At 34.7% G+C, this 22,500-nt stretch overlaps 1 long non-coding RNA gene and 1 pseudogene across 1 annotated transcript in view; one reads left to right on the forward strand and one right to left on the reverse strand.

The window, feature by feature from the left end:
* The window catches only part of LOC137623705 (uncharacterized), a 200,455-nt gene extending 189,952 nt beyond the window's left edge, over nt 1-10,503 (reverse strand). Inside the window, exon 1 of the long non-coding RNA XR_011040619.1 lies at nt 10,420-10,503. This is a non-coding gene — a long non-coding RNA (uncharacterized lncRNA). The remainder of the gene's footprint in view (nt 1-10,419) is intronic.
* LOC137623704 (beta-2 adrenergic receptor-like) overlaps nt 1-22,500 on the forward strand; it is a 278,979-nt pseudogene that overhangs the window by 233,730 nt on the left and 22,749 nt on the right.

Genomic DNA, 22,500 nt, shown 5'->3' on the forward strand with positions numbered 1-22,500 from the left:
CTTACTAACAACTAACTTTATTCCAGAGATAACAGTTATTTATGTCTACTATCAACGGTTTTTGTTGATAAAGTTGACATTGGCATGAAAATGATAACATTACAACGGAATGATTATAGTTTAAATTAGCTTGTTTCATTTAACGAAATTTTTAAGAGTCCACTGTGCTTGCTGCACGCACTGTACAGGATGTCAGATTCTCTCTCTCTCTCTCTCTCTCTCTCTCTCTCTCTCTCTCTCTCTCTCTCTCTCTCTCTCTCTCTCTCTCTCTCTCTCTCTCTCTCTCTTTCTAATACAAAGTTGTAATTGAACTCGGATGGTAGAGATGATAACAAGAGGGCAATTTTACTCAAAATGCCAAAATATTTTATTGGATACAAAATTGTTTAAATTAACAAAAAATTCTCTCTTTATTTTTTTGTCAGTCTATGTTGATGGTTTAATGAAAATAAGCACCAGAAAGTATATCATAAAAATCTATGTGTACAATACCTAAAATTTATCATTAAGGAATATATGCTATGCGTTCATTTGAAAGAGCCTTCGGTCTCCATTATCAATATTATAATCCTCATAGCTGTTATCACAACAATTTTTTTGCTGCTACTATTACTATAATCTTCTTTAGCCGTTTTCTACTCGGAACCTTTATAGGATATAAAGGTGCAACGTCATGATCAGAAAGGATATACTAGTCAGGGCCACCCATGCAAGCATACTAGGACGGTTTGCTGTGACCGATAAGTATCACAATATCACCAAACCGCAGTGGTGATGAAAATGGTCAAACCCCAGACAGGAATAAGGACATGTCTGAGGCCTTTGTCCTGCAGCAGACTATAAACGACAGCATTTTTTCTTTTATATATATAAATATATATATATATATATATATATATATATATATATATATATATCGATACCGATTAGCGTTGCTGATAATAAAAGCACAATATATGTTCTCCCTAATTTACGAACAGATTGGATGATTTATGAATTTGACTACATAGCCCGGGTCTGGAGCCTGTAAGGCCATTCAACTCTCATGGGGAACTGGGGGAAACCCCAGCAATTGCACTCGGAAGTAAAAGTTAGAAGCGGTTGGCAAGAAAAGGGAAGGAAGAAAGCGGGTACGGAGGTAAAAGTCGGATATAACCGTTCAACTTTCACAAGGACCTAAATTATTTACTTGTGATGTATTTCGTTCAATTTATAATGCCGTTCAGGGATCCTGAGACTCCTGTTGTGGCAATCGTATGATTATCATTACTTGCTAAGCTTCAACCCTAGTTGGAAAAGCAGGATGCTATTAAACCCAGGGGCCCCAACAGGGAAAATAGATTTAACTATAGTGATACTTTGCACAGTATTAAGCAGGGATCCTTTCTTTACAAAATGAATCAGACGGGAGCTCGGAAGTGTTACTTAGGACTATTATTGAATTTCTGATGAATAGACTGACGGGTGGAACACATGAAAGGTCGTTTGGCCCGGAAAATAAGCTTGTTGTCCATGCATATGATACAACTCCATTTTCACCGATCCAATCTCCTCTTGACTTGTGGCTGCTAATTTTCAAAGTGAGTTTTGGCTAATATTAGTCTATGGTATAAACAACGGGGAATGAAGATAATTCCTAACAAATCCTAAAGGAGTATTGTTAGCAGGCCTAGGGAAGTGGATCCCTTCCTGCTAGATCTATTCACGGACATTGTTTCTTTATCTACTAGCAACATTAAAACTCTAGGAGGCGTCCTCTACTACCAATTCGCTTTTAACCAACATACGGTTCATAACATCTTCCGTTGCATAAAAATGCTTTCACTAATGGTTTTCAATATTTATTGGTTCAGACTAACCTTAGAAGTTAGTGTGACTTATTTCATGACTATTACCCGATTTGGTCTGCAGCAGAAGATGGAGAATTAATATGTATATAAAGTTGAGTCCCATTATATCTCTTTTCCCAGATCTTATTATTGATCTCTAGCAGCGTCGTTTAAATAGCTGAAGGTACATTCATATAAAATTTGTAATAATTCTGACCATACTTTATATTAATATCTTCCAGACGATACCATCCACCAATAGTACTAAATATGGAGCTAATTCTAGAAAACCAGCCCTTTCTCTCTTAAAATTCAATGTTACAGAGTTTTCTAAGTTTCGTTAGAACTTCCTAGTCTAAATGCTCTATGTTTTTGCTAAAACTGGCTTACACTACTCTCATGTTCAATTTAATATTTTTCATCTTGTTGGATATTTTGCTCTTCGCACTCCAAAAGAGAGATTAGTTCACCAAACTTTCAACTGGGCTCCACAAAGCACTAGAAGAGTTGAAAGATCCAGGTCTACATGCCAGAGGACTATAAAGTGTGAAGTAAGATATGCTGGATGGAGACTTATTAAATTAAAAGCTCACTATAGAAACGACAGGCAAAATTTAACAGAGGCCCTTTGCGTCAATAGGCGTAGGAGGAGATGATAATATTATATACTCCTTTTTATATTGGATTTATTTCACTATTAAAGTTCTGGTGTTTGTAGCATGACAACTTATCTAATGACAATAATAGGTATAGAAAACTTACTATCTTAGGTTTTCATTGGTTTAATTACTATATTCAGCAAGCAACAAATTTAGGGATGTATTGAATGAAGTTGTAATTCATTTAAAATAAGCAAAGTGAAAATAAATATTTCTAAAACAGAATGTCTCTCTATGGTCACAGAAAAATTTAATAATAATAATAATAATAATAATAATAATAATAATAATAATAATAATAACCTTGAGTAAACCGGTAAAAGGATAAAGACCATTTCACTGTTAAGTCACCAGTAGCCCATTTTCGTATATGTGACCAACACCTACAGTAGCAGTCCACAGAAACAAGTAAAATACGGTCCCTGGTAACCAATAAAGGCCAGTACGTGCACTTCAAACCACATAAGACTGCGTGTTTTTTTGTTTGAGGTTTGCCCATATAACGTCATCCCAGGACCGTCACGGAAAAAAAATAAGAAAAAAAATCAAGATAAAAGACGAGAAATTCCTTCTTTGGGGAGCTACCTTTGAGGAATAAACATCAGAGGGAACCAGGAGCGAGATTATGCGAGCCCTCTCGAGTTTAAGATAAAAAGAAGAAATATATGTCTTGAACTTTAAAAATTTCCCCATGGAGTTGCTCCGTCTCACTTGGATTCATAAATTTTGGTAGGTTATTAGTAAAAGTTTTAAGTTATTCATTTCCGTAGGGATTTTGTTTTTATAGCCATTTATATTCATTTCTTTTCTACTTAAACACCTGCTGTCATGCTAACAGAAGAAAGAATTCGTCGAATTCTAATCTTTAAAATATTCTTTATAATAATAAATATGTCAATGGGAGTGTAAAAACATTATGTTATTGAGGTAAACAAACAACGGCAATCTACAGTAGGTCAGGAAGCATTAGAGGAAGAATTGATAAAAATAGCACCTTCAATCAATCAACTATTTCCAACTTACCGGGAAAAAATTTAAACAAAAAGCATTTATACATAATCAAAACTTTATCCTTATGCAGTATTAATAAAGGTCTTTACCTGAAAAGTTTTGTAAGGCTATGAGAATCCTGATGTGGACTTTCCTATTTATAATACGAACCTTGAAAAAATGAACAGAATAAAAGGGACGAGAAGACACAATGTAACAGATAAGAAAATATGTGGATTGAGGAATTATTGTCTAAATTAATGAATTACAGAATATAGATTAATCAAGGTAAAGCATAAGTAAAGCCTAGTCCCTCTCTTTGTGAAGGTGTGCGTGTGAGATTAATGATGCCATGATAGACCCAAGTGTTTTTTTACCACATACAATTTCCTTCGTCCATTCCCCTCACTTCCTCTCGCATTTATAGACCATGTCCTTACACACACTAACACTTCCTGTACTACAATGGCTCTTGCTTATTCTGCTCAGTAAATCGTCTTGTTGCTGTATTATAAAACTATGGCACTCTTGTTAGGATTAATAAAAATCTAGAACATTCTTAATTTGCCTATGTGAAAAATATAAAAATAAGATATATACAGTTTGCAATGGTTTAGATGCAGTCTCCAAATTATACATAAAAATGTACCGCTCATGAAGGAAGGTAGGAACATGATATTTCAGACTTCCGATCTTGAGTCACTGATTGGCAACCGCAGGACTCGACATATTCATTTCTCCTTATGTTATGAAACTACGCTTTAAAAAGCTAAAACCTAGTCCCAAAAATCAAATATACAGTTAATGTACAAATAGTGAAAAAAAAAAATATTCCATGTATCTAATGCATGTTAGACATCATGACAAAACATTTAGGAATAGATCATTTCATCAATCTCAGTTTTACATTACCACAAGACACAGTGTCTTCGTTTTAACTTACATTTGCTCGGAAAAATATTCTCTTTACCTCATTGGATTATACAATCATCGTTCAGCTGTACCAAGTTTATTTTTAAACTCGATATGGTAGAACACACTAAGTGCGTATAAGCCATAGAATAATATTCAATGCTTTATACTATATCTTAATTAATATAATTTTTATAAATAAAAATTCACCACTCATTTTATCTTGTATCTGCTAATTCCTTCCCTCATATTTCCCCACTTGGCTTATTCCCACATCTACAGCTGCTTACTCTTTGATATTTAGAACCGGAACATTACACGATTAAGACCTTGTTAATTATTTTCACAAGTATATATATATATATATATATATATATATATATATATATATATATATATATATATATATATATATATATATATAGCTTGTGAAGATAATTAACAAGGTCTTAATCGTGTAATGTTCCGGTTCTAAATATCAAAGAGTAAGCAGCTGTAGATGTGGGAATAAGCCAAGTGGGGAAATATGAGGGAAGGAATTAGCCGATACAAGATAAAATGAGTGGTGAATTTTTATTTATAAAAATTATATTAATTAAGATATAGTATAAAGCATTGAATATTATTCTATGGCTTATACGCACTTAGTGTGTTCTACCATATCGAGTTTAAAAATAAACTTGGTACAGCTGAACGATGATTGTATAATCCAATGAGGTAAAGAGAATATATATATATATATATATATATATATATATATATATATATATATATATATATATATATATATATATATATATAATTAGAATCGAAAATGACCTGGGACTTAGTCGACCAGCAAAGAGATGCTTCCGTTAAAGGCGAACAAGCTAGCTCAAGGAGTGCGTCACAAAGTCGTGATAAATCCCTCGAGACCTGCAGCATACAAATGGGCAGAATTTAGAGAATGCACAACAGCTAGGACAAAGGAGCTCCCCAAATAGACCGACCTCACATGACTAGTACGAGTATAGCTATTAAGCACCACCAAACCTGCAAAACCTTAAAACAGCAGCTGCTAAGCAATGCCCGCCATGTTGAACCGTCCTCATCCAGCAAAAACCTAATGAAATCACAATATGAACAGAAGCGTCCACCTTCTTTAATCTCATGAACAGTACACGTGACTAAACTAAACATCGGCCACTCAAAGTTGGGATGATTATGGATGGCTCTTGACTAGCTTTCCACCCCTCTGGTTCTACAATTCGTCAGTCTGGCGGGTTCTGTGCATCAACATTCCTGCAGCCCAACAACTGTTACCAGGTCGACGGTATATACAGAGCTTCGGCCGAGAAAACGAACTCAAGACCATGTAAATGCAGCCTTCTTTATATGTAAATGGTAACGAAGCTAATTCCGTGTCTTGATACTCATGCCTGTCTGGATCACATTCTCCACACAAACCAGGGAAATGTATTAGGGAACGTTTTTAGTTTTGTCGAGTAAATGCTGCAGCATTTGTTGGCATGACAACACTATCTCATCTGTCAACACCGATAGCATGACAATATTTGAAAATACGTTTCCTCTGGTTATGTTTGTTTGAAATGTTCATGGTCATTTAGGCCTATGTTTTGTTGAAATGGTTTTATGGTTTAAATAATTAATCTTTAAGTGTGTAAATCCATGACCTTCTTTTCAGGAAATTTGTACCTGGCATTGGTGCCATATTATTTATCTCTCAAGTTCAAAATATTTCCCATTTACAGTACTTTCAAAATATTTCAGAGTTACAGATTTCGAAGTATTCACGTTTAAGGGCAATATCCTCTATCATTGAGGAATAATATTCAAATGCAGAATGCAAAAACATTAGTCTATCTTTCATGGAAACCACATACTTCGGTCTTGTTATGAGGGTAATAGTTGAGAATATTAACTTCAAGTGTATTTCAATCACCCGGAATTACATATAAAATCAGGCTATATGACAGTTCAGTGAGATCTGTGTTACAGTATGGACATGAGTCATGGTATGATAATGTTGATGGGGAGGCATTCAGAGATGACGTATTTTGTGACCTGCAATTTATGCTTCTTCATCTACTGTAGAGTAAACCTAAATCCCCCTTAGTTCAAAACTAAATAAAAACACAACAAATTTGTTCCTAAATGTTTTGCGCAAGATCTGCAGAAACTAAATTGTTTATCAAACCAATTACGATGTATAAAATTTTGAAAAAAAAAAAAGTAAAACCATGTCAGTGAAAAGTATCTAGGAGAAGGACACTTCAAAATCAAACCATTGTTCTCTAGTCTTGGATAGTGTCATAACCTCTGTTTATAGTTTATATAGGAGATATTTACTTTAATGTTCTTACTCTTATTTTCCATTTTTCCTTTCCTCATTGGGCTATTTTCCTTGCTGGATCTCCCGGGCTTATAGCATCATGCTTTTCCAACTAGGGTTATAGCTTATCAATTAATAATAATAATAATAATAATAATAATAATAATAATAATAATAATAATAATAATAACCTGCACATGATTCAAACGTCATGGGCAATGCAAGACACGCACATCCAAAAATCTAAGTTTATTTCATTCAGAATAAAGAGCACACTATGGTCATAATGTTCATTTTAAGTATGGTCTGGCAGACAAATATCTCATCACACACCCTCCTTCCTCCCACCAACTGTCGTCATTTAAGTTGATAATCTCCCAAATATTCCTCTCTCTCTCTCTCTCTCTCTCTCTCTCTCTCTCTCTCTCTCTCTCTCTCTCTCTCTCAACACCATCGTATTCAGAAGTTTATATACAAACTCAAGTATCTGATTCTGAAGTTCTGAAGTTTATTGTACATTTATAGTACTATAAAAGTTAATAAATAAATTGTACTAATTTCTAATAAATACGTTATTCTTTTCATTCTTTACCATACCGAGTTTTTAAAACCATTTATAACTGATAAATCATTGCTTCGCTGATTCAATTATGTAACATTAATTTCCACACACACACACAACACACACACACACACATATATATATATATATATATATATATATATATATATATATATATATATGGGTATCAGCTCCGCTATGTATATGCATATGAACATTATTTGCACCTGAAAGTCTGTTCCACTGACAGGACCAATTTCAAATGAATGTACAATAGTTCTGATATTTTTTTTAATGTTTTTACTTAGTCGTTAATCAGAAAGGCTTAATGATTATATATATATATATATATATATATATATATATATATATATATATATATATATACATATGTGTGTACAACATAGAACCATTAATCCTGGCTAGGTTGATTTCAGAGTCCTCGAGAAAAAAACCACTAAGGTGTTTGCCACACACGTATAATGTGTAGCAGAACTTCCACTCTCACACGAGCAGCTTCCTAAACCTAGTATTAGGCTCCTAAGCGCCTCATACATACATACTGTATATGGTACACGTCCTTCGTGTAACTTAACTAATGTTTTGAAAGTTTTTACTCCGTGGGTAGTTCATATAAGATTCAGAAAATAAAGAATAAATGTGGTAGTTACTGCCGTTGAAAGAAAAGTGTACTACTTTGACACAGAAAAAAAAAATCCCACGTTCCGGTAAAATAATTTTACAGTATCTAGAACAAATATTCTATAATCAATCATCATATTCTGTATGAATTACCAAAATTATCTATAATGAAATCTAAGTACATTAATCTTGCGTTATGGCAATATGTAGGCCTAGGCCTATTATATTGTTGTCAAGTGACGCAATCCTCCGAAATAACCTGATGACTCTCACACAAATCCCCTTCTCACAATATATACACACACACCCACACACACTATATCTATATATATATATATATATATATATATATATATATATATATATATATATATATATATATATATATATACATTAGTTTGATATTTAAATAACCTGCATGAAAATAGGAGTTAATACCGAATCATTCATCTGAAGACCAAACTATCAAAGAGGTCCAAGTAATATGATTTTATAGTATTCACAGAAAAGCTGCATAATCAATCATATTCGGTATGAGGTATATTGTATGAACATGAGTCGTGGTATGACAATGAAACAATATCCAACAGATTTTGTAGCTTTGAAAATAAAGCCATCAGCAGAATTTTGAGTTAAATGGCAGGACACAATTAGAAATAAAACTATAGGATAGATTACTCGAGTGCCATGTGTGGATGAGATCATAGTGAGGGGTAGATGGAGATGGTTTAGGCATGCTCTTCGCTCTCCCGAAGATGGATTAGTTCACCAAACTTTTAACTGGGCTCCACAGGGTACTTGAAGAGTTGGAAGACCCAGACCTACGTGGCTGAGGACTATGATGTGAAGTACGAGATGACGAATGGAGAAGTATTATACACATGACTGGCGTAATCTAACTGAGGCCCTTTGCGTCAACAGGCGTAGGGGAAGATGATGATGAACAATGTTCATATAAATAAGTTTATATGAACTATGACGCGAGACTTTAGCCAACTTGTTCACCAAAAAATATTCGTATCGAAGTTTGAACTTCTAGAGTGCAGTGTAGTGTTGAGCCTACATGTCGCATCCTTGGCTTCCATGAAGTAGAAAACCGAAAAGTGCAGTTAATTGTGACCGTTATTATACATAGAACGTTCGGATCAATATATTCCTAATAAACCTGACCGATCAAATGAATCGTTTAAAAACACAAACACACACGAGGAAAAATAACCACATGAAAGTGAGCTTGAGCAAAAGAACTAAACTCCTGACAGTTCAAGTCCATGGTACAGAGGCTGAGTCGTTATTCAAAATTAGGGAACATTATTTTACTTTTAACTTTCAAGTCTACCCTTACCATGTTAGAAGCCAACCACTGAATAGTTACAGCAGCAACCCATTTCAGAAAGATTTTTGGGTGTACGCTTTAGTGTTATCAGATGTGTGTGTGGTTAGAAGAAAATGTACATGGTATGTGCATAGGCAAGAAAAGAACAGAAGCTCCAAATTCAAACTGTCTACGTATTCCTTAAATATCCCGTGATAGTAAACAGAAGATATATATCAAATCAACCAATAAGTATCTAAACGACTTGGTGGAGTTTACTACAAAAAAAAAAAAAAGTTGAAGTCCGGTTTTAATTTCTGAAAGATTCTATCCCCTTCTCTTGGTATCAAGCATTCCTTACATTGTTATTGAAGATTATTTCACGTATGCCTGCTACCAATAGAGGTACCAAGGCACTCATGCTGTAACAGACCGTAACCTTTTGATACAAAAGGCTTAAGCAAGAAGGTTATGATAATTTCGGAAACATGCGTTGGAGTATACTAGTAAGCGTTTCATGAGTATGCTTGCCGATTAGCACAAGCCCATATAAAAACTGACAGCATATGTATGCTTATGTGGCACAGATTTAACAACGTATGCTGCTTATAGACACCATAAAATTATTTTACAGAATAAAATAAAATATATCTGTAAGCCACTTCAGCATAATCCCATGAAACTAACATTTGTATAAAAAGGAACAGGATTTATGCTCTGGCATTGTATAACATTTTACACGATCATGCAAGAAAAACAGAGAGAGAGAGAGAGAGAGAGAGAGAGAGAGAGAGAGAGAGAGAGAGAGAGAGAGAGTCTTTGAATTATTTTGGATATTACAGCGGAGCCCGTGTCTTGGACACATATCTCAAACCAACAAACTTAGCTAATAAGGTTATTTTTTTTTTTACTACCGAGAGTATTAAATTGCAATTCTGCTTGCTTTAGACTCTAGAGAATATTTCAACCTAGTGATTTCTAAAACCATCACTCCCTGAGCGAGAATTCTTTCATCTGTCACCGGAATGAGACTAGGTCTAGGTTGAATGCTTTGTAACGAACCAGGTTTTAGCAAAATCCGTATTTTTGCTTTAAACTTCGTAACATTTCATAATGAAATAAGAAACTGCGTATTCTACTACGACTACACTAGACTAATCAACTAAAAAACATCTCACCTTGTATGATAATCCAAACTTGAAAATGTAGTATGATAGCGAAGATCGCAGACACGACTCAAAAGGTTATTAGTACTTGACATATGAGATAACATCCATCCTTCTCCTTCCACTACGCTTTGCCTTTAAAGGTGGACACCTGAAAGATTGACATATCCTACAATTTTCAATACAGTATAAATGATTAAATATATTGAAAAGTTAATCAGAGTAAGATAACAACGACACACTGGACTGCCGCATTCTGGCTAACCCTATCGTGTAGACATGTAGTCACACTAAAGCAAATCTGTGTATATTTTAATACCGATAAAATATAATTATTCTCCCTTGAAATTATATTAGCTTTAAATCAATGATTTTTAATCAATTTTATTTACGGAAGACAAAGGAATAAGTTTGTTAAAACAATAAAAAAATGTAGACCGGTATTCCAATTTTCTGAAGATGAATGCTGATATAAGAAAGAAAAATTCTAATATGAATTTTGAGAATTATAAAATCATAGATGCAGTGGTATTATAATCGCTTGAGGAATTGGAATCAAGAGCCGAACTCAATAATTACGCTGTCATGTTTGTATATATACGATAACTACATATCGTTACAATTTCTTTTTATTTAGTTTCTAAGTAAACTGTTTATTAGAGCATCATTGTATACACAACCTTGTATTTCTTATAACTTGAATCAAATCAAGGTTTCGGTAAGAACGAGAAAGATGCCTTTCTCCCGCCAAAACTTTAAAGGACTAACTACCCTTCCCAGCAACATAGGCCTAACCGATTTTCTTCTTACCTCTGTCTTTTTATAATTATATATATCAAGAATGATACAGAATGTAAAAGAAACATGAAATGAACATAATTATGAAAAAATAACGAACACAAAATACTATACTCCATTGCATCTAGCCCTCTACTTCAGCAAATCATGTGTAAAGCAGAAGGTTTCAAAAAACCCGTGTGTTAGCCACAGCCATTATTCGTATTTTAGTATTATGACCGTGTAATGAATTCCTTAAGACAAACAGGCAGTGTTATAATCATCAATTATTAAGTATATAAGTAACTGCCTGTCCTTTTAATAATAAGCATATTCCACAAGATAAAAAACCATATTAAGACTATTTAACCTTCGAACAATCATCCTTACGGAATTTTATAACATTACTCTTTCTTATCACAGCTAATAATCTCTTTAAACTCACTTATGTACTAAAATATATACTGTACATACGTGACGAGCTTGGGAGGAGCGATGCACAGGTAGGTCCTTAGTCTGGGCCAGGTGGATGGGGACTTAGGACTGTCAGGGAGTGTGTAGGGACTAGGGCCATGTTGGACTGACTAGTGGAGAGAGCACCGTCACCTTGGTTACCCGAACACCCAACCTGTGTTGATGATATTATTATTATTATTATTATTATTACGTGCTAAGCTACAACCTTAGTTGGAAAAGCAGGATTCTATAAGCCCAGGGGCTCCAACAGGAAATATAGCCCAGTGAGGAAAGGAAACAAGGAAAAATAAAATATTTTAAGAAGAGTAACATTAGAATAAATATTTCCTATATAAACTATAAAAACTTTAACTAAACAAGGGAAAGAGAAATAAGATAGAATAGTGTGCTCGAATGTACCCTCAAGCGAGAGAACTCTGACCTAAGACAATGAAAGACCAAGGTACAGAGGTTATGGCACTACCCAAGACTAGAGAACAATGGTTTGATTTTGGAGTCTATTCTACCCTTACCAAGAGGAAAGTAGCCACTGAACAATTATAGTGAAGTAGTTAACCCTTTGAGAAAAAGAATTGTTTGGTCATCTCAGTGTTATCAAGTGTACGAGGACAGAAGAGAATATGTAAAGAATAGGTCAGACTATTCGAAGTATGTGCAGGCAAAGGGAAAATGAACAATAACCGAGAGAAGGATCCAATGTAGTACTGTGTGACCAGTCAAAGGACCCCATAACTCTCTCGCGGTAGTATCTCAACTACTGTAGCATTTGAGAATTTCGTGATTATGCTTGTTGATTAGACCATACATGGAATGTTAAGCAGTATGACTCGATCATCAGCCGTGTTCTATTTACCTATTTTGTCGTTAGTTCCTAAGTTGTAAGTATACTATTTCGGCGAAAAAGATACCGATTTCGGAGTACATGCCTATGTAAAAACTGACAGCATATGTATTCTTTTGTGGCACAGATTTAACAACGTCTGCTCCTTACTGACCCCCAGCAAATCACTTTACACGGAATAAAAAGAAAAAAAAATATTAATGTTCATCTGTAAGTTTTATCGGCCTAATCCCACGAAACTAACATTTATATAAAAAAAACAATTAATGCTCCTGGTTGGTATAGTAATTAACAATATCTTAAAATAAACAGAGAGAGAGAGAGAGAGAGAGAGAGAGAGAGAGAGAGAGAGAGAGAGAGAGAGAGAGAGAGATAATTATATGGACTGATGTTAAGGGAGCCCCTATCTTAAACGGTGCGAGACTTATCTCAAACCAACCAACCTAAAAAGTTAATTTTCTCTACTACCGAGAGTATTAGATTACAATATTGTATTCAGGGAATGCATAACCTAAAACTAATAGCTAAGTGTAAGTGATTTCTAAAAATCTAAAAGGAGTAAATGCTTATACTAAACTACAGTACCTGGTCGAGACTTCTTTTCTCTGTCACCGGAATGAGACTATAGGTCTAAGTTAGATGCTAAACTGTTAGTAACGATCCAGACTTTTGGCACAATACGTATTTTGATTTAATTTCGTCACATTTCATAATGAAACAACAAATTCCTTATTTTTCCTCGTCTACACTTGGTTATCAAATAAAATAAAAAACATCTTACCTCGTATGATATCAAAACTTGTAAATGAAGTGTAATAGCGAAGGTCGTAGACATGCCTCATAAGGTTACAAATAGTACATGAGATATGATGTAATCATCCATCCCTCTCCTTCCACTACGCTTTGCCTTTAAATGTGGACACCTGAAAGATTGACATATCCTACAATTCTAAATACAGTACAAGCAATTAAATATATCGAAGAGTTTATCGATCTGAGTAAGAAAATCGAGGTATATCTTCATATCGAGAAACTTGAAATACCATCCCATTAGATAACATTAGCATTTAAACAAGGATTTTTAATCAATTTTATTTTCGTAAGGCAAAGGAATGAGCTTGTTAGAACAATAAAAAAAATGTACACCTGTATTCCATTGTTGACATGAGAGAGTCAAGTCTAATACGAATTTTGAGAATTATAAAATTATAGATGAAGTGGTATGATCGCTGGCGAAATTGGAATCAAGCTAAGCTTTTAGCAAGGCCGAACTCGATAATTACGCTGTCATATTTTTATATAAACGATAACAACATTATCGTTACAATTTCTTTTTCTTTAGTTTCTAAGTAAACTGTTTATTAGAGCATCATTGTATTCACAGCCTTGAATTTCTTATAACTTGAATCAAATCAAAGTTTTGATAAGAACGAGGGAATGCATTTCTCCCGCCAAAACTTTAAAGGACTAAATAATCTTCCCAGCAACATAGGCCTAACCGATTTTCTTCTTACCTGTCCTTTTATACACTAAGAATGATACAAAATGTAAAGGAAGTGAGAAATACACAATTATGAAAAAATGAATTACCATATTCCATTTCATCTGGTCTTCTACTTCAGCACATCGTATTTGCACAAGGTTTTCGAAAAACCTGTGTGTCAGCCACAGCCATTTAGTATCATGACCGTGTAATGAATTCCTTATGACAAACAGGCAATCTTATAATCATCAATTATTAAATATATACGTAACTTTGCATATCTTTTTTTTAAGAATAGGCACACTAACATATTCCACAAAACCAAAAACCATATTTCGATTATCTAACCTTCAAACAACCATCTTTATGAAATTTCATGAAACTAGAACTTTCGTATCATAGTTAATAATCTCTAACGCTTAATTGTGTACTAAAATATACATACGTGACGAGCTTGAGAAGAGCGATGCACCTGTAGGTCCTTCCTCTGGGCAGGGTGGATGGGGACTAGGGTGAGGGGGCCCGGGGGAGCCATGAACAGGAGGGGTATGGCCGTGTTGGACCAGTCACCAGTGGATAGAAGCACCGTCACCATCTGATGGTTGTCGGTTGGTTACCCGACCACCCAACTTGTGTTGATATGCTCAATGTCATTATTATTATTATTAATATTACTACTACTACTACTGTTGTTATTATTACTTGTTAAGCTACAACCCTAGTTGGAAACCCAGGATGTTATAAGCCCAGGGGCTCCAACAGGGAAAGTAGCCCAGTGAGGAAGGGAAACAATGAAAAATAAAATATTTTAAGAACAGTAACAACAGTAAAATAAATATATCCTATATAAACTGTAAAAACTTTAAACAAAACAAGAGGCAGAGAAACAAGATAGAACTGTAACCCAAGACAGTAGTAGACCATAGTACAGATGCTATGGCACTATCCAAGGCTAAAGAACAATGGTTTGATTTTGTAGTGTCCTACTAGAAGAGCTGCTTACCATAGCTAAAGATAGACCTCGGCTAAAGAGTCTCTTCTACCCTTACCAAGAGGAAAGTAGCTACTGAACAATTACAGTGCTGTAAACCCTTGGGTAAAGAAGAATTGTTGGGTAATCTCAGTGTTGTCAGGTGCATGAGGACAGAGGAGAACATGTAAAGAATAGGCCAGACTATTCGGTGTGTGTGTAGGTAATGGGAAAATGAACCGTAACCAGAGAAAAGGATCCAATGTAGTACTGGCTGGCCAGTCAAAAGACCATAACTCTCGAGTGGTAAGGGGTCTTTCGACCGGCCTGACATTACATGTCTATGTAAAAACTGACAACGTATGAATTATGTGGCACAGATTCAATAACGTATGCTCTTTATCAACCCCAGCAAATCATTTTGCACAGAATAAAATAAAATTATCTAAAAAACTATTAAACATGATGAATTGTAAGTTACTTAGGCCTAATCCCACGAAAATAACATTTATAAGTTAAAAAATAAACAGGATTTATGCTCTTGGTTGGTATAGTATTTAACAAGAACATACAAGAAACAGAGAGAGAGAGAGAGAGAGAGAGAGAGAGAGAGAGAGAGAGAGAGAGAGAATTGTCTGGACTCCTGTTACAAGGGAGCCCGTGTCTTGAACTGCGAGACTTATCTCAAACCAACCATCCTAATAAATTAATTTTCTTTACTACAGAGAGTATTATATTACAATATTGTTTTAGAGAATGTATTGCTTAAAACTAATATCTAGGTCTAAGTGATTTCTAAACATTTAAAAGGAGTAAATGTTTATGCTAAACTACAGTACCTGGTCGAGAATAATTTTGTCTGCCAACTGAATGAGACTAGGTCTAGGTTGGATGCTGAACTCTTAGTAACGATTCAGACTTTTGGCACAATACGTATTTTGATTTAATTTCGTCACATACAATAATGAAACAACAAATTCCTTATTTTTCATCGACTACGCTTGGACAATCAAATAAAAAGAAAACCATCTTACCTTGTATAATATCAAAACTTGAAAATGAAGTGTAATAGCGAAGGTCATAGACACGGATCATAGGTTACAAATAGTACTTGACTTATGATGTAATCATCCTTCCTTCTCCTTTCACTACGCTTTGTCTTTAGATGTGGACACCTGAAAGATTGATATATCCTACAATTCTAAATACATTACAAGTAATCAAATATATCGAAAAGTTAATCAATCAGAGTAAGATAACGGCGGTACCATGTGGTACGCGTAGTCACACGAAAGCAAATCTATGTATATCTTAATACTGATACAGAAAGTTGAAATATCCTCCCTTGAAGTTATATTAGCTTTAAAACAAGGATTTTTAATCAATTGTATTTTCAGAAGACAAATGAATAAGTTTGTTAAATCAATAAAAAAAAATGTAGACTGGTATTCCAAGTTTTCTGAAGATAAATGCTGATATGAAAAAGTCAAGTTCTAATAAATTTTGAAAAGCATAAAATTATAGATGAAGTGGTATTATGACCGCTGGCGAAATTGGAATCAAGCTAAGCTTTTACCAAAGCCGAACTCGATAATTACATTGTCATATTATCATATATACGATAACTACATTATCGTTACAATTTCTATAGTTTCTAATTGAACTGTTTAGTAGAGCATCATTGTATACATAGCCTTTTATTTCTTATAACTAGAATCAAATCAAGGTTCGATAAGAACGAGAAAGATGCATTTCTCCCGCCAAAACTTTAAAGCACTATTCTTCACAGCAACATAGGCCTAACCGATTTCATTCTTATCTCTGTCCTTTTATACTTATATCAAGAATGATACCGAATGTAAAAGAAAACAGAAATGCATATAATCATAAAAAATAACAAAAAGCTACCATGTTCCATTGCATCTGGCCCTTTACTTCAGCACATCGTGTGTACTGTAAAGCACAAGGTTTTCAAAGCCCCCGTGTGTCAGCCATAGCCATTATTCGTATTTTAGCATTATGACCGTGTAATGAATTCCTTATAACAAAGACAGTGTTATAATCATCAATTGTTAAGTTTATACGTAACTTTGCCTATCCTATTAATAATAGGCACACTACCATATTCGAAAAGACCAAAAACCATGTTACGATTATTTAACTTTCAAACTATCATCCTTATTGAATTTCATGACACAAGAACTTTCTTACCGCAGCTAATAATCTCTTTACAATCACTTATGTACTGAAATATATACTGTACATACTATACGTGACGAGCTTGGGAGGAGCAATTTACCAGTAGGCCATTCCTCTGGGGCGGGTCGATGGGGACAGGGAATTATGGGAGTAGGGCCTTGTTGAACCAGTGGAGAGAAGCACTGTCACCGGCTCGGCCATCTGAGGGTTGGTTACCCGAACTCTCAACATGTGTTGATATGCTTAAGGTCCATATCATTATTAAAAATTGCTAAGCTACAACCCTAGTTGGAAAAGCCGGATGCTTTGATAAGCAGTGTTTCCAAAAGGGAAAACACCCAACAAAACAAGAGGAAGAGGAAAAAGACAGATTAGTGTGTCCGAGTGTACCCTCAAGCAAGATAATTCTAACTCAAGACAGTGGAAGACCATGGTACAGAGGTTATGGCACTACCCAAGTCTAGAGAACAATGGTTTGATTTTGGAATGTCCTTCTCCTAGAAATGCTGCTTCCTATAGCTAAAGTCCCTTCTACCCTTACCAAGAGGAAAGTAGCCACTGAACAATTACAGTGAAGTAGTTAACCCCTTGAGAGTAAAAGAGTTGTTAGGTGATCTTAGTGTGTCAGGTGTATGAAGACAGGAGAATATGCAAAGAATGTGCAGGCAAAGGGAAAATGAACCGTAACCAGAGAGAAGGATCTAATGTAGATTTGGAGTGGTATTACTATGTTATTAATCGGAATTTGTTGGTTTGTTTATATATATTTGTGGACATAACATTTTCGCTAAAGTAAATTTGTCTTGTGCAAGATTATTGTATACAATTTATGATGTATCTTTACCTTTGCAAGTATTTTTTTTTAATATTAAATCAATAAAGTATAATATTAATAGTACTGTCTGGCCAGTCAAAGGACCCCATAACTCTCGCGGTAGTATCTCAACTAGTATTTGGGAATTTTGTGATTATGCTTGCTGATTAGAGCATTGTACCGATCAGATTTACGTAATAAACGTTTAGCCTATGCTAAAATGATAATCTCAATGTCAATAAATAATTCATAGAATGTTATGCAGTATGACTCGATTATCGGCCGTGTCATATATACCTATATTGTCGTTAGTTCCTAGTTTGTAAATCTACTATTTCGGCAAAAACGATACCGATTTCGAAGTACATGCCTATGTAAAAACTGACAACATACGTATTCTTATGTGGCACAGATTTAACAACGTATGCTCCTCATTGACCACAGCAAATCATTTTACAAAAATATAATAAAATTACAGAAAAAAATGAATGATTAAACATGTTGATCTGTAAGTCACTTCGGCCTAATCTCACGAAACTAACATTTATAAAAGTTAGAAAAACAGGATTTATGCTCTTGGTTGACATAGTATTTAACAAGAACATACAAGAAACAGAGAGAGAGAGAGAGAGAGAGAGAGAGAGAGAGAGAGAGAGAGAGAGAGAGAATTATCTGGACTGCTGTTACAGGGTAACCCGTGTCTTGAACTTATCTAAAACCAACCAACGTAATTAGTTAATTGTCTTTACTACCGAGAGTATTAGATTTACAATATTGTTTTAGAAAATGTATTACCTACAACTAATATCTAGGTCTAAGTGATTTATAAACATTTAAAAGGAGTAAATGTTTATGCGAAACTACAGTACCTGATCGAGAATTCTTTCGTCTGTCACTTGAATGAGACTAGGTCTAGGTTAGATGCTAAACTCTTAGTAACGATCTAGACTTCCAGCACAATACGTATTTTGATTTAATTTTGTCACATTTCATATTGAAACTACAAATTCCTTGTTTTACCTCGACTACGCTTGGAAAATCAAATAAAATTAAAAACATCTTACCTCGTATGATATCAAAACTTGTAAATGAAGTGTAATGGCGAAGGTCGCAGACATGGCTCATAAGGTTACAAATAGTACTTGACATATGATGTAATCATCCATCCCTCTCCTTCCACTACGCTTTGCCTTAAAATGTGGACACCTGAAAGATTGAAATATCCTACAATTCTAAATACAGTATAAGTAATTACATATATTGAAAAATTAATCGATCAGAGTAAGATAACGGGGGCACAGCCGCATTCCGGCTAACCCTACCATGTGGTACACGTAGTCACACTAAACCAAATCTATGCACAGGTATATCTTAATATCGAGAAACTTGAAATACCATCCCTTAAAAAAACATTAGCATTAAAACGGATTTTCAATCAACTTTACTTTCGTAAGACAAAGGAATAAATTTGTTAAAGCAATAAAAAATTGTAAACCGGTTTTTCAAGTTTGGTGAAGATGAATGGTGACATGAGAAAGTAAAATTCTAATATAAATTTTGAAAATTATAAATGAAGTGATCGCTGGTGAAATTGGAAACAAGCTAAGCTTTTAGCAAAGCCGAAATCGATAATTACGCTGTCATATTTGTATATATACGATAACTACATTATCGTTACAATTTCTATTTTTTTAGTTTCTAAGCAAACTGTTTATTAGAGCATCCTTGTATACATAGCTTTATATTTCTTCTAACTTGAATCAAAACAGTTTTGATAGGAAAGAGGGGAATTCATTTCTCCCGCCAAAACTTTAAAGGACTAACCTTCCCAGCAACATAGGCCTAACCGATTTTCTTCTTACCTCTGTTCTTTAAGTATTAAGAATGATACACAATGTAAAAGTAAAAAGAAATGCATATAATTATGGAAAAATAACAAAATAATACCATATCCCATTGCATCTGGCCCTTTACTTGAGCACATCGTGTGTAAAGCACAATGCTTTTACAAACCCCGTGTGTCAGCCACCGCCATTATTCGTATTTTAGTATTATGCGCGTGTAATGTATTCCGTATGACAAACAGGAAATCTTATAATCATCAATTATTAAATTCATACGTAACTTTGTCTGCCCTTTTAATAATTGGCACACTAACATATCCGACAAGACCAAAAACCATGTTACGAATAGTTAACCTTCAAACAATCATCCTTATGGAATTTACTTACATTAGAAATTTTTTATCGCATCTAATGGTCTCTTTAAACTCACTTATGCACTAAAATATATACTTTGCATACGTGGCGAGCTTAGGAGGAGCGATGCACCTGTACGTCCTTCCTCTGGGCAGGGTGGATGGGGACTGAGAAGTTGGGAGGAGAGGAGGGTCCGAGGGGGGAGGCTGAGGCGACTCTGGCTGAGTCCATCTGACGGTTGATTACCCGATCACCCAACCTGTGTTGATATGCTTAAGGTCCATAGATACATTTATTGTATAAACATTGTATATGTCGACATTCATCCCTGACCAATTATGAAGAAGAAATTACTTGATTGATATTTGTCATACTTCTGGACGTACTAAGAGTAGTTCTTATTTTTGTTTACATCTTATTTAAAACACTATGGGCCTAGCCTTTGTAAAACTAGACATTTATTGACTAATCTCTGCATCCTGGTATCAAACAGTCTATAAAAAAGGCATATTCTTTATCCAACATAAACTACTTTTTTATTATATACCAAATTCATTGAATTCTCTGATCTTCATTATATTTATACATTTTCCCATCACATAACAAATCATGTGTTTCGCACTTTATTGTTCCATGAAAACTCTTGAGCAAAATCATTTCATGTAGTATTCTAGACAACATATTTACAAAACATTATCTGTAGTATTCTACAAAACCACCTATTCACGGCGCTTTCATTTATATTCTTCATAACAGGACACGCCCCTCCACGCCACGATAGCAACGCATCTCCTGATATCGGCGGAAAGGTACTTGGAAATTGTGTGTCCTCTGCGACCTCGCCCTTCGGCCTTCATCACCATTCTGGGCATCTGGGTGACCTCCATCTGCGTCGTCTTGCCCTATTTCGTCTACGTCCATTACGTCGATCTCGAGGTAAGACTCCATCCAGGAGTAGTGGGTGACGTTAACTTATCGAAGTTCCATCCGCCAGATGTGTTTGGTCATTTGTAACTGTCAGTTTTTCATTAGGAGGCTATTTCTTCACAGAATGTAGGCCTATGTGGTAATCAATGTTTCTGCGAATAGCGGGGAAACACACGCCATTTATATATATATATATATATATATATATATATATATATATATATATATATATATATATATATATATATATATATATGTGTGTGTGTGTGTGTGTGTGTGTGTGTGTGTGTGCAGATGGCTAAGCAGTTCTACTTTATCATCAGGACACTACATTCTGTACTTAGACAATGACACTGAAAGAGATCGTTTTTCTTAAAAGTGAAGAATAGAAATATGTAATGTTTATGACAAAAGTCGACTTAATTCTTTCAAACAAAACAGTTTATGTGAAACCTAAATGTAAGCCATAAGAACTGCCTGGTTTTAAACTTTCAGAACCCAAGAAACAATATGGCAATATTTTTTTCTTTTCCCTTTTATGAAAATATTCCAATATCTCTCTCTCTCTCTCTCTCTCTCTCTCTCTCTCTCTCTCTCGCGATTAAAGGAGAGAGAGAGAGAGAGAGAGAGAGAGAGAGAGAGAGAGAGAGAGAGAGTATAAGCGATTAATTCACCCTTTCAACCAATTAAACACGTAGCATACTTACTATACAGAAACCTGGTTGTTAAGAGAGAGAGAGAGAGAGAGAGAGAGAGAGAATTACAAAATCACTTACTTCCTAGAAACGAAAGGTTTTCTTTAACAAAGGGAAGGCATTCCTTCGACCAGACTCGCAACAAAAATATCGCAGACGTCTGGGGAAAATAAAATCTTTGTGATTTCGCGTTGACTCGGAACGCCGGCTATCTTGATTTGATCTCTCCCTTAACTGACGGGATCTCGCCGGCTGGTTTTGCATTCTTTCACAGGATATAAAAATTTTAGGTTTACCTGAATAAGTAACATGCGTCAGAGCATACGTAGCGATGCCTGCATGTAACTATAAACGTATACAGTAATCTGAATGCAAGGAGAGGTGACGGATGGTTCATCCTACATAGGACTGCTTTACATGTCAAGGGCGCGACCAGTATGGGCTAAGTATGTAAAGATATGTAGACTAAAACAAATATCTGAAAGGATAAAGATAGGTTCCTAATAACGTAAATGGAAGATACATTTTGTCCACCTCTTCGTTATTATTATTATTATTATTATTATTATTATTATTATTATTATTATTATTATTAACTAAGCTATAACCCTTGTTGGAAAATCAGGATGCTATAAGCCCAAGGTGTCCATCAGGGAAAAATAGCTCAGTGAGGAAAGGACGTATGGACATAAATAAATCATATTAGGATTGA

This window comes from Palaemon carinicauda, chromosome 30 (genome assembly GCF_036898095.1).
Source record: "Palaemon carinicauda isolate YSFRI2023 chromosome 30, ASM3689809v2, whole genome shotgun sequence".
NCBI lineage: Eukaryota > Metazoa > Arthropoda > Malacostraca > Decapoda > Palaemonidae > Palaemon > Palaemon carinicauda.